Here is a 10,575-nt window from a genome sequence, read left to right as displayed (position 1 = left end):
TATCAAGTTGGATATAATCTTCGGCCATCGTCTGGGCCATTTGCCAGGTCCATGTGCATTACTTCCGGCTTCGGACAATGAGTGCTTCCCCCAAGAGCAGCAGGCCATTGTTCCCACAACCAGAATGTCAAAGAGCATTTGCCTCCAAGCACAATGTGTTTGCAATAGTCAAAATGGTACTTATTGAAATTTGATGAGGTTAGAAATAAATAGAATTGTAATGTGGACCCTCCGGTGACTGAGAAATGGACTTTGATCATGTCCTTTTTTCACATTTAGTTCTATCTTAAAATAAATAAGAAACAAAGACAGACAAATTCAAAGATATGTACACATCATTTTTTGAGAAACTAAAATGGTCTCTAAAATATACATTTTATGCATAAAATTGGTTGACATATTCTATAAAATTATCTTTAATATGTTAATTATCACATACATTAAAATATCAATTAAGATATAATTGCCTTTGGGGATACATTTCATATACCTAATGCAAATATTTGATGATACCTTTTTAATATTCTAGTAGTTCAAATAAATTATAATGGGCACTGGGTTAAAAGCTTTGTAAATATTTACATGGGCTGGAAACCCAAGGATATTTCTAGACTATTAAGTACTGAGAAATAAATCTATCTTAACTTATATGACCATGTGAAGGTTAAATTGCCCTTAGCAGTATCTATATTCATGACTTGTGCTACAAATGTGCATAAAGGATTATAATCCGTGGTTTTCTCTTTTCAACATGTCAAAGGTTAACTGTAGGCTTGGTTAACATGTCACTAGTGAGGAGTAGGGATTTACGACTAAGGAGCTGCATTTTAGTTCTTGTAATAGAATCACATTTTTCTGTCTTTATCTACTTCACTGAAAATCTGTGATTCAAATGAGACAAACTATCATTATTCTTTTGTTCTTGTGCTATCATCTTTAAATGATATTTTTATAGGTTTAAGTTCTACTTAATTCAACATTTACTATATTTTCATCACCTACATAAAGTAAACCAAAGAATGATGAATAAGGAAAAGAAAAGACCACCAGCCAGATTGCTGCTTGTAGGAACAATAAAGGAGCTTCACAAGAAAAACTGCTCTGTTTCTCTAAAAAATCTATAGCTATTCTATAATTTCCTATAGGTAGGTCTCAGTAGTCTTATATGAAGAAGATGCTCAGTAAATGTTTACTAAGTGATGAAAAGGAATGTATTTCATGTTTACATACCTATATTCATGACTTGTGCTACAAATATGCATAAAAGATTATAACCCATGGTTTTCTTTTTTCAACATGTCAAAGGTTAACTGTAGGCTTAAACATATCTAAAACATATCTAAACATTATAATTGAATTTTTTACATATTGAATTTTAGCATCAATCTTTTAAAAAATCTATAAAGACACAGTGAGATAACGTCCTTTCTATAGATCTCAGAACTCTCTCAGAAATTCATAATGCTCCTCTCCATTTTAGGTGCATGTACTTAACTGAATGATATTTTATTTAATGCTCCATTAGTATAGGGAATAAATGCATCTCCTAAGAATAAATTTGAAGTAGAGTTAGAAAATTAAATTTAAAAGCCTGTAGAAAGCCCTCATTAAATCAAGTGAATATTTCTCCAGGTGCATTCCTGCAGAGACACAGAAGGCCAGGCTAGGTCTGGCTTTCAAACTCCTCTGATTCATAGATGTTGACATTGCTGCTGACAAGTGGCAGACACACGCTCACATATTTTGGCTCTTGAGAATTATTAACTAACCTACTATATTCAGTGTCAACAAGGGCATGCCCTGGACAGTGCTTCCAATTTGTTTTTGGTTTCTGTCCAGGGCCCCATCTCTCTGATCTGCAAACACTAGTCTCCCACTCCAGCTGCTTCTGGAGGTTTTCTGGTTCTTAACTGAGGGCCACTTGATCCCTTAACAGATGTTAACTGGAATCACTTAGATGATAGCTCTCCTCATAGGCAATAGTTAAAACAGGTAATTATTTTATTAAAAAACCCTCCTTTAATGGCTGCTTATGTACTAAACACAGCTAAATATTTTACATTTATTATTCAAGTCAATTTTTGCAGGATTTTGTTTTTACAAGATGGCTATCACTTTTACTTTCCATTAACATGTAAACAAATGTATATTAAGAAAAACCTAATGCCCATTCACTCCTGTCTTTGGGGTTCTTTATTGCACTTTGTAGAAGTACATTTTTCCGTTGACTCCTCTTCCTGTTCCATAGGCCAAAGTTAGTTCCAACTTGCTTTTGTGAACTTTTGTGTTTATTGAGTGAATCCTTACTCTTAGTTTCTATCGGTTTAATTCAGAGTATCTTTGATTCTGATTGTTGCCAGATAGGTCTTACTCCTTCTGGCTTCTTCTCAACTTCTGGTTGCTTCTCAACCAATTCTGTATCCATTCCTATAATTCACAAAGACCTGACCACTCCTTTTCTGTGCTGGAAACAAAATGTCCTGATGTCTGGAACTTGGAAGTTAAATTAGAAAAGTGAATTAGTGAGTAAGTAAGAAAAATGTAGGTGTAGATTTCTTTTCTCTCATGGACTAAGTTTCTGTGTTATGATTACACATTGTTTACTATATGCCGCACATTTCTCAAAAACCTTGTTACGTAGGAAGCTCACTGGCACATTTTTATTAACATTCTCATGGCGCTTGTCTCAATTTTAATATAAGTTAATTAAATTGTTACTTTTCTGCAGCCCAAGTATGTTGATTTCATTAGCTTCTTTTGTACTCTATAAATATGGGTATATTTGACTCTCTATTGATCTTCCACCTACGTATTTCTACTTTTCCAGTCTTCCTTTACACATATTGATCAGTTATGGAATTTATATCCTGGACTGTGCTGAACAATTCTAATTCATGGGCTCTTCCATTTTAGCCTTTATAATGGAATGCTACCCTGTTTTTCTGTCAGTGAAGTGGACCATCTCTCCTCTTGGTAACTACTTGTCCCTTGACTGCTGTCATGGAATCCGTCTCACATCAAGTGACTTGAGGACATTTAAAAGACATCTGAATTCTACTCAGACTATTTCTTAGGACTAGCTACTTTGGCTTATTTCATTTCCTTACCAGCTGTCCTTTTAGTGATGATATTTTCTAAACCCAAACCTCTGCTCAAATTCTGAGAGTTGAGCCTTGTTGAGAACCTTCACCTCACTTTTCACTACTTCACTTAATAGCAAGTTAACAGTTTACAAAATAATAAATAAGACCACATCAGAATGAACATTAATACCTCAGCAAAAGGATACAAATTGTCGCCGAAGTATTTTACCTAAAAGTTTTTCAAATCAGTTTTTTTTTTCTATCATGAGGCAGATTGCCGGCCAAATTTCCCTGAACTTGTTTCAAATAAAGAGAACATCAGTAAACTGGGTAATGTTCTGGCTTCTTGGGCGCTTGTTTTTGGAGAACTCTGAGGCAGGGGTGATGTGACTTAGAACAAACACTCTGTACCTAGTTTGCTCCTTACTGTGCACTTCCTCTGCAAATACACTTTTCTTAATTCTAGCAGAAAATATCATGGCAGCTTAAAGCAATATTAAAAGCATTTTCATAGATTATATGGCTAGATTCAACTAACCATAGCAATCCATAATTATAAATCATTACAAACTCGAGTCTTTGGATATAATTTGTAAGTAAGTGATTGCCGTGGTAGCCTGTGCTTTTGTTTGCCAGGGGTGCTATAAAACCCTCTGTTAGCTAAAAAAAAAAAAGGAAAATGAGAAATTTGAGACTTATTGGTAAACCCTTTAAAAGCCCAATGCCAAAAGTTTAACCAAGAGAAAATAATTATGAGTATCGTTGCCTCTTTGTTATCATCTTAGACCTAATTACAGTCTATTTAGAGAATTGTATTAAACTTCTAAATTTTGAAATTTTCTTTATTTCTTTTCTTTGGTCATAGTTTTTGATAACAAAGTTTTATAGTCACATGCCAATGATGGCTGTTCAAGTGCTCAGGGTTTTTTGTTATTATAACCCCTGAAATATTAAGCTTTAATTATTTTCAAAATATAAGTTAGATCTACCCACCACATCCAATGATCATACTAGCTAGTCAAGATTACTTTTGAATAAGAGTGGAATTTGTGGTGTGATTCAGGATTGTCATGGTGGACATCTATTCTTGTTGGCAAAAGTTTCTTCTGACCTCACAGTCCATATTTACCTTCAGGAAATGACCTTCCAATATTATCAGTAGCCATAGCTCTTGGCTTTGACATATAACCCAGACCTTATAAATCAAAATTTAAAGTGATTGCTCCAATTGGTGGGCGCATGCCTCAATCTAGCCCAGATAATTTTGCTGGGACTATTTGGAAAGAACTGCCCTCTTTATCCAAAATGCATGCAGAGAGGGTAAGTTGAGATTATTTCCTTCTACGTGGAAATATGTATACAATATTATCACATATGTCATGGCTTAAAACTTTTTCTTCTTTAATCTCATAGTTTCTGTGGGCCAAATGTCTGGGCATGGCATACCTGGGTCCACTGCTTTGTGGTCTCACACGGCTCCAGTGGCAACATTGGCCAGGGCTGCTGTCCCACCTGAAGGTCAGCTGAGAAAGAGTCCATTTCCAAGCTTATGTGGGAGGTAGTAGAAAACTGAAACCACAGATCATCCCATGTGGTCAGGGGTTGAGATGCCTTAGTAGGCTAAAAAGAAGGATGAGGTGATTTTATAAAAAGAAAGTATTAAGCAAAACAAAACAAATGCATTAAGGTAGCTCATCTATTCCAGCCACCCAGATCTATGGCTGGAAGTTAAGGCAGTTTTCTCAATGCCACCACATTTTACACAGAATTTGTAAAAGCAGTTCTGAAGTATCTAGGTATATTTTAGCTGAGACTTAGCAGAGGGGAATAGATTATGCCACAAGGACCCAAATCTCACTGTCACTATGTTGTAAGAAGGAAAGATGAGTGGTGGTGACAGGAGGAAAGAGAAAAGGGTCTAAATCAAATGATCAAGAAATTGAGAAGTCAGTCCCTGTGTAACTGAGTTGACTATGGATAGCTAAATGGCATAGAGAAGACTAAGGTAGACAAAGGGAGTTTTCTAGATCATAATCCTTTGATTCTAAACTGCTGCCATCTCCCTATCAATCTCTAACCTTGATTTCACCTTGAAACATTTGCATAGGCTCATGTCTTTACCTGGGGTGTTTTTTCTCCACATTCCTTTCTTCTCTGGGTTAGCTCCTCCCTTATCAGGTTTCGAGTTAGATGGGAGCAATTTCATCTCAAGTTTTCCCTGACCAGTTAAGTCCTGGTTACTGGAGCTTCACTTGGGTGCTTTTCATAGCTCTGGGTTCCTACCACCAGAACACCTCCTCGGACAGTATTTGAATAACACATTTATGAATCAGGACTATTATGTTATAAAGATGCGAAGCTTTGCCTTTCAATTTACCTGTGCCTAACACAGAGACTGGTACATAATTTGTACTTATACATATAATTGGTGTGTTGAGTAAGTAAATTATCAAATTAATTTAACTAAAATAATTTTATACTTTGGGACAGGATTTTTCAAATTTTGTATTCATGAAGTATTAATAAAATTACAATTATTATTCAGATTTAGATATATTAGGTTATTACTAAAGTTAAGCAAAAATATCCGCTATCTCAAGTCATTCATAGAAATAGACAAACATATAGAAACAGTGAAGCAAAAATATAAGGGCTTAAAATATAAAGAGACACAGAAAGAAAAAAAATAAAAACATGCAAATAAAAGAGATAACAATAATGAATTTGATAGTGAAGGAGTATATAGAGAAATATTCAGAAGCAGAATCAAATACAGAGTTATAGAAAAAAGTATTTAAAAGAGACTAATTAGAGTGAGATAAGTAATATTGATAATAACAGCTATTAGTCTCATTGGTATTCAAGAGCCAAACAACTGCTTTATCTTTATTAAGATACCCAGAAGGCCTGATTCATTTCAGTATTTTCAGAGATATCTTGAAATTAAGACTTAATCAATTATTCTAAACATTTTTCCATCAAGTCAAATTTGGTTTTAGTGTTCATTTGAGTATGTATAATTTACAGTTAAAACCAAAATGATGGAAAATATCAGACATCAAGAAAATTACCATTATTAATAACTTTTTTTGTTTTCAAAGGCTTCATGCTGGATATGGCCCTAAGGGTCTAGCTGAGGGGACAAGTTTTGTGCATTAAAGCCTGTCATATGCTCATAAATGTTTAACAAATGGCTCTCGGGAGAAAAAAGAGAAAGACCTGATTCGTAGCATTTGCAAAATTCTGCAGTGTAAATACTCTAACTTGGCTGATTTTAAGATCCTGGTCCATCACTGAATGTGGACCTTGGAGAGGTGCTCACAGTGTGTCTAAAGGATGCTAGCCCCCTTTCTGACACTTGCTAAGCATGAAATCATAGTAATCACTACATGCAATTTTTACCTGCATTAATCAGCACTCTTTCAGTTATAAATGTCATCCGTCCAACTTAAATTGTCTTCATTTGGGTTTTAAGGCCACTGTTGCTTCTTCACCCCACCAAGAAGTTTAAGATGCAAGGATGATCCTACCTTGGTGAAGTCGAGGGGTTCCAGTGGTTTTAGCTTTCCTGGGAGATGTCTGTCTTTTCTTCATTCTTCTCCTCTCTGTGCTTGGCTACATTTCCAGGAGGGGGCTTTCTGTAAAGGACAGACTGTAGGTGGTTCCCATGATTGGTACCTCTTTATGTGTTCTCCTCTTTCATGATCCTATCTGAGCCCTTATAAATGAGACATCTCTGCATTCAAAAAGTTTATGGTCTGGTAATAGAGTCAAATAATACATATTAATGTGCTAGAGTATGAAAGTATTAAACTCCAGGAAAGGAGAAAGTGTTAACTGGTATTGCATGGTTTATTTTCTTTTATATATATATCTATATATATGTATATAGATATATATATTTCAAAGATTCCAAAAATAAATGAAAATATTTTAGAAAGTGGCTTTATTTTATAATTTTTCTCTTTGTAACTATATAAATTTGAATAGAAATTGAAAATCCCATCATTATACCTGGCTGGTGTAGCTCAGTGGATTGAACACGGGCCTGTGAAACAAAGGGTCACCAGTTCGATTTCCAGTCAGAGCACATGCCTGGGTTGCAGGCCAGGTCCCCAGTAGGGGACACATGAGAGGCAATCACACATTGATGTTTTTCTTCCACTCTTTCTCCTTCCTGTCCCCTCTCTCTATTAATTAATTAATTAATTAAAATTAAAAAAGAAAATCTCATTGTTATAGTATTTGCTACAATAACTCATAAGGTACCTTGATTTCAATGCTGTCCTATTTCTAGAAATATATATTGTTGCCCTTCTGGAGTAGTGTTTTCTGATTTGGACAGCTAGGTTTTTGTTGTTGTTGATTTTTATTTTTGTTTGTTTTTTGTTCTTGTGTACAATATCTATTATTAACAATAAGCCCTACTGCTATAAAAATGAGATGATACCCTATTTCATATAATTTTCTTATCTATTTCTCTTCTGATGTTTCTCTTTGAGATTAGAACTTCTTTTGCTTATAAGTGCTAAGCTTCTATTCTGGTTTTGAAAAATCTGATTCTAAGTGCTATCATTTGGACATGATGATTTATGCTTGATATGGTCGATATCTTAAAAATTTTAGTGTGTTGTTATATCCATCTAAAGTGCATATGCATGTAATCTTTTGAGTAATTAGCTATGATTGTCGGGAGCTGACCAGCAGCCATCCATTGACACAGTCGGGACGGATGAGATGCATCTCCACAGCAGAGGCAACTGTGGCTGGACTTCCTGTCTACCTCTCCCTTGCATGTTTGTTTTTGCAATTAGTAGGTGGTGGGATTTTTAGACACCTGCATTTTAGGCCCAATTATCTGCATAATTCCAATGAAATTGTACAAAATAGTTTCTTGGCCAGAGAACAAACTCCCCCCTAATGAAGTAGCCCCTGAATATCTAATAGTTGATGGAGTAACAGGCCCTCTTCTACCTTGGACAGGAATAGAATTAGAGAGATAAGAAAAACAGGACATCAAAAGCTCTATTCATACAGCTAGCTCTAATTGTCTGATTTATGACTCTCTTGGTCAAAATAACCTTTGTTTAACATAACTTCATGCCATGCACCTGCTCCTTTAATGTTCTGTAACAATCTCTATAAAAATAAAGCTTAAATCAAACTCTGAGAGTTCAGTCAGTCCCACAGAGGTTGGCTGTTCTTTGGCATCCAACTGGGTGTCTGACTCTTCATTCCTCACCTGCGCCATCCATCCTTCAGGGACTCTGAACCCTGCTGGGGCTGGACCCAGGCATATGATGATACTCTGTCTAAAAGGAACATAAACCCAATTTTGGTGGTTTCCTTTTTCTTTGCAACTTCTTTAGGAATTCTACTCTAACTCTGTTACAATGGTATTCAGCTAACTATTATGAAGAATGAAATTGTTAAAAATAAAACACAAATTTGGACTCAGTGACAAACTTTTTAGGTCTTACCTTATAGGAAATTCTAGTGCTAATGTGTTCAGTTTGGGAGGAAAATAAAAATGTTTGTCAGATTTCAATGAGGTTATATTGAGAAATAATGACATGTTATGATCTAATTTTTCCATCAAGGCACAAAGTTCACCTTGAGGCTACTTTGCACTGTAGGGTGATAAAAGAAAACCAATTCATTTTGTACCACAGTCATTTTTCACCTCTGCGAGTGCTTAAACATTTATTCAAATGCATCTGTTCTGAATTTCTAATAGTAACTAATGCCAAGAACCTTCAGCTCTTGCAGTTTAGTATATAAAGGGAGTACTAGTGATTTACAAACACTGGGGTAGGAAAAATTTATACTTCAGTGACAAATTAAAATGTCAGAAATTTATGGTACATTAAAGAAAAACAAACACCTAATGAAGAGAGTAAGAAATAGAACACACTCTCTTAAAACTATTTTTAGTGCTATAGCAATTGGATTTTATTTGGACACTTATAGGTTAATTTTTAAAAGAAGACAAGAGTTTAGATGGTTATAAGATTTGGGTGACAATTCTCCATCTATCTCCAACATTTCTGCATATCTTTTAAGCAAGGCACTGATTTTTTCCCCATAGTATCTTTTCCAGAAAGTTTGTGTAGAACACTGTCTTGCAGGATAATTTCTCCTTCTGGCACACAGGGCAAATATGCCTCCTGTTTAGCATACAAAAAGAGAATGCCTTCCTGCAGAACCGAGGGCCAGCATGTCGATAAGCCCTGATAAAATATTCAGGTTCCCTAAAGTCAGAGTTCCTCTGCGGCAACCTGACCTGCCGCCCGTGGAGCTGTCCTCGGACTGGCTTCGAGCAGCCCCGTGGGAAATGTGGCTGGGGAGACACCACAGGAATGCTGATCCTCCGGATACTGCCTCGTTCTGTGTAACAACCCACCCTTCGTGTCTGACTCAGGAGTGTTGTCTCCACCAGGGTCTGCAAAATTCTATGTGGGTATTTTCAAGGTAGACTTCTTTATTGAGAGCAGCTTTAGACTGACAGCAGAAATGAGCAGAAGGTACCGAGATATACATCCCCCATATTCACACATGAACAGCCTCCCCTATTATTGGTATTCCACATCAGAAGGTTATGTTACGATGGATAAAACTACACTAACAAGTTGTTATCACTCGAAGACCGTAGTTTACACTAGGGTTCACTTTTGGTACTGCACATTCTTCTGGCTTGGACAAATGCGTAATGTCATATATCCATCATTGTAGCCTGACACAGGATGGTTTCAGTGCCCTAAGGTTCCTCTGTGTTCCATCTGTTAATCCCAATCTCCTCTCAAACCCCTGGTAACCACTAATTTTTAAAACATTGCTATGATTTTGCTTTTTCTAGAATATCATATAGTTTCAATCATATAGTATGTAATCTTTTAAGACTGGCTTCTTATATAGTCAAGGTTTCTTCATGTCTTGTCATGGTTTGGTAGCTTATTTCTTTTTAACGCTGAAAGATATGCTATTGTGTGGATATACTACAGTTTATTTATTCATTCACCTACTGAAGAACATCTTGATTGCTTCCAAATTTCGGCAATCATGAGTAAAGGTTCTATGAACACATATGTATGGGTTTTTGTGTGGACATCAGTTTTCAACTTCTTTGGATAAATATCAAGGAGTGAAATCATTGGGTCTTTTGTAAGAGTATCTTTAGTTTTGTAAGAAACTTCCAAACTGCCCTTCAACATGGCTTTACCATTTTGCCTTCCCATAAGCAAATTACTAAGAGTTCCTATTATTTCACATTCTTGCTAGTATATTGTTGTCAGTGTTTCAGGTTTAACCATTGCAATATGTGTGCAGTGTTATTTCATTGATTTTAAATTTGCAATTCCCTGATGGCATATGATGGAGATTACCTATTCCTATGTGTATTTGGTATCTGTGAAGTGTCCATTTAGATCTTTTAAAATCAGGTTTTCTGTGTTATTATTGTTAAGTTTTCAGGGGTTTTTGTATATTTTGAATA

The sequence above is a fragment of the Artibeus jamaicensis genome, unplaced genomic scaffold (genome assembly GCF_021234435.1).
Source record: "Artibeus jamaicensis isolate MK-2021 breed Jamaican fruit bat unplaced genomic scaffold, CSHL_Jam_final scaffold_916, whole genome shotgun sequence".
NCBI classification, from domain to species: domain Eukaryota; kingdom Metazoa; phylum Chordata; class Mammalia; order Chiroptera; family Phyllostomidae; genus Artibeus; species Artibeus jamaicensis.
This window is presented reverse-complemented; position numbering follows the sequence as displayed.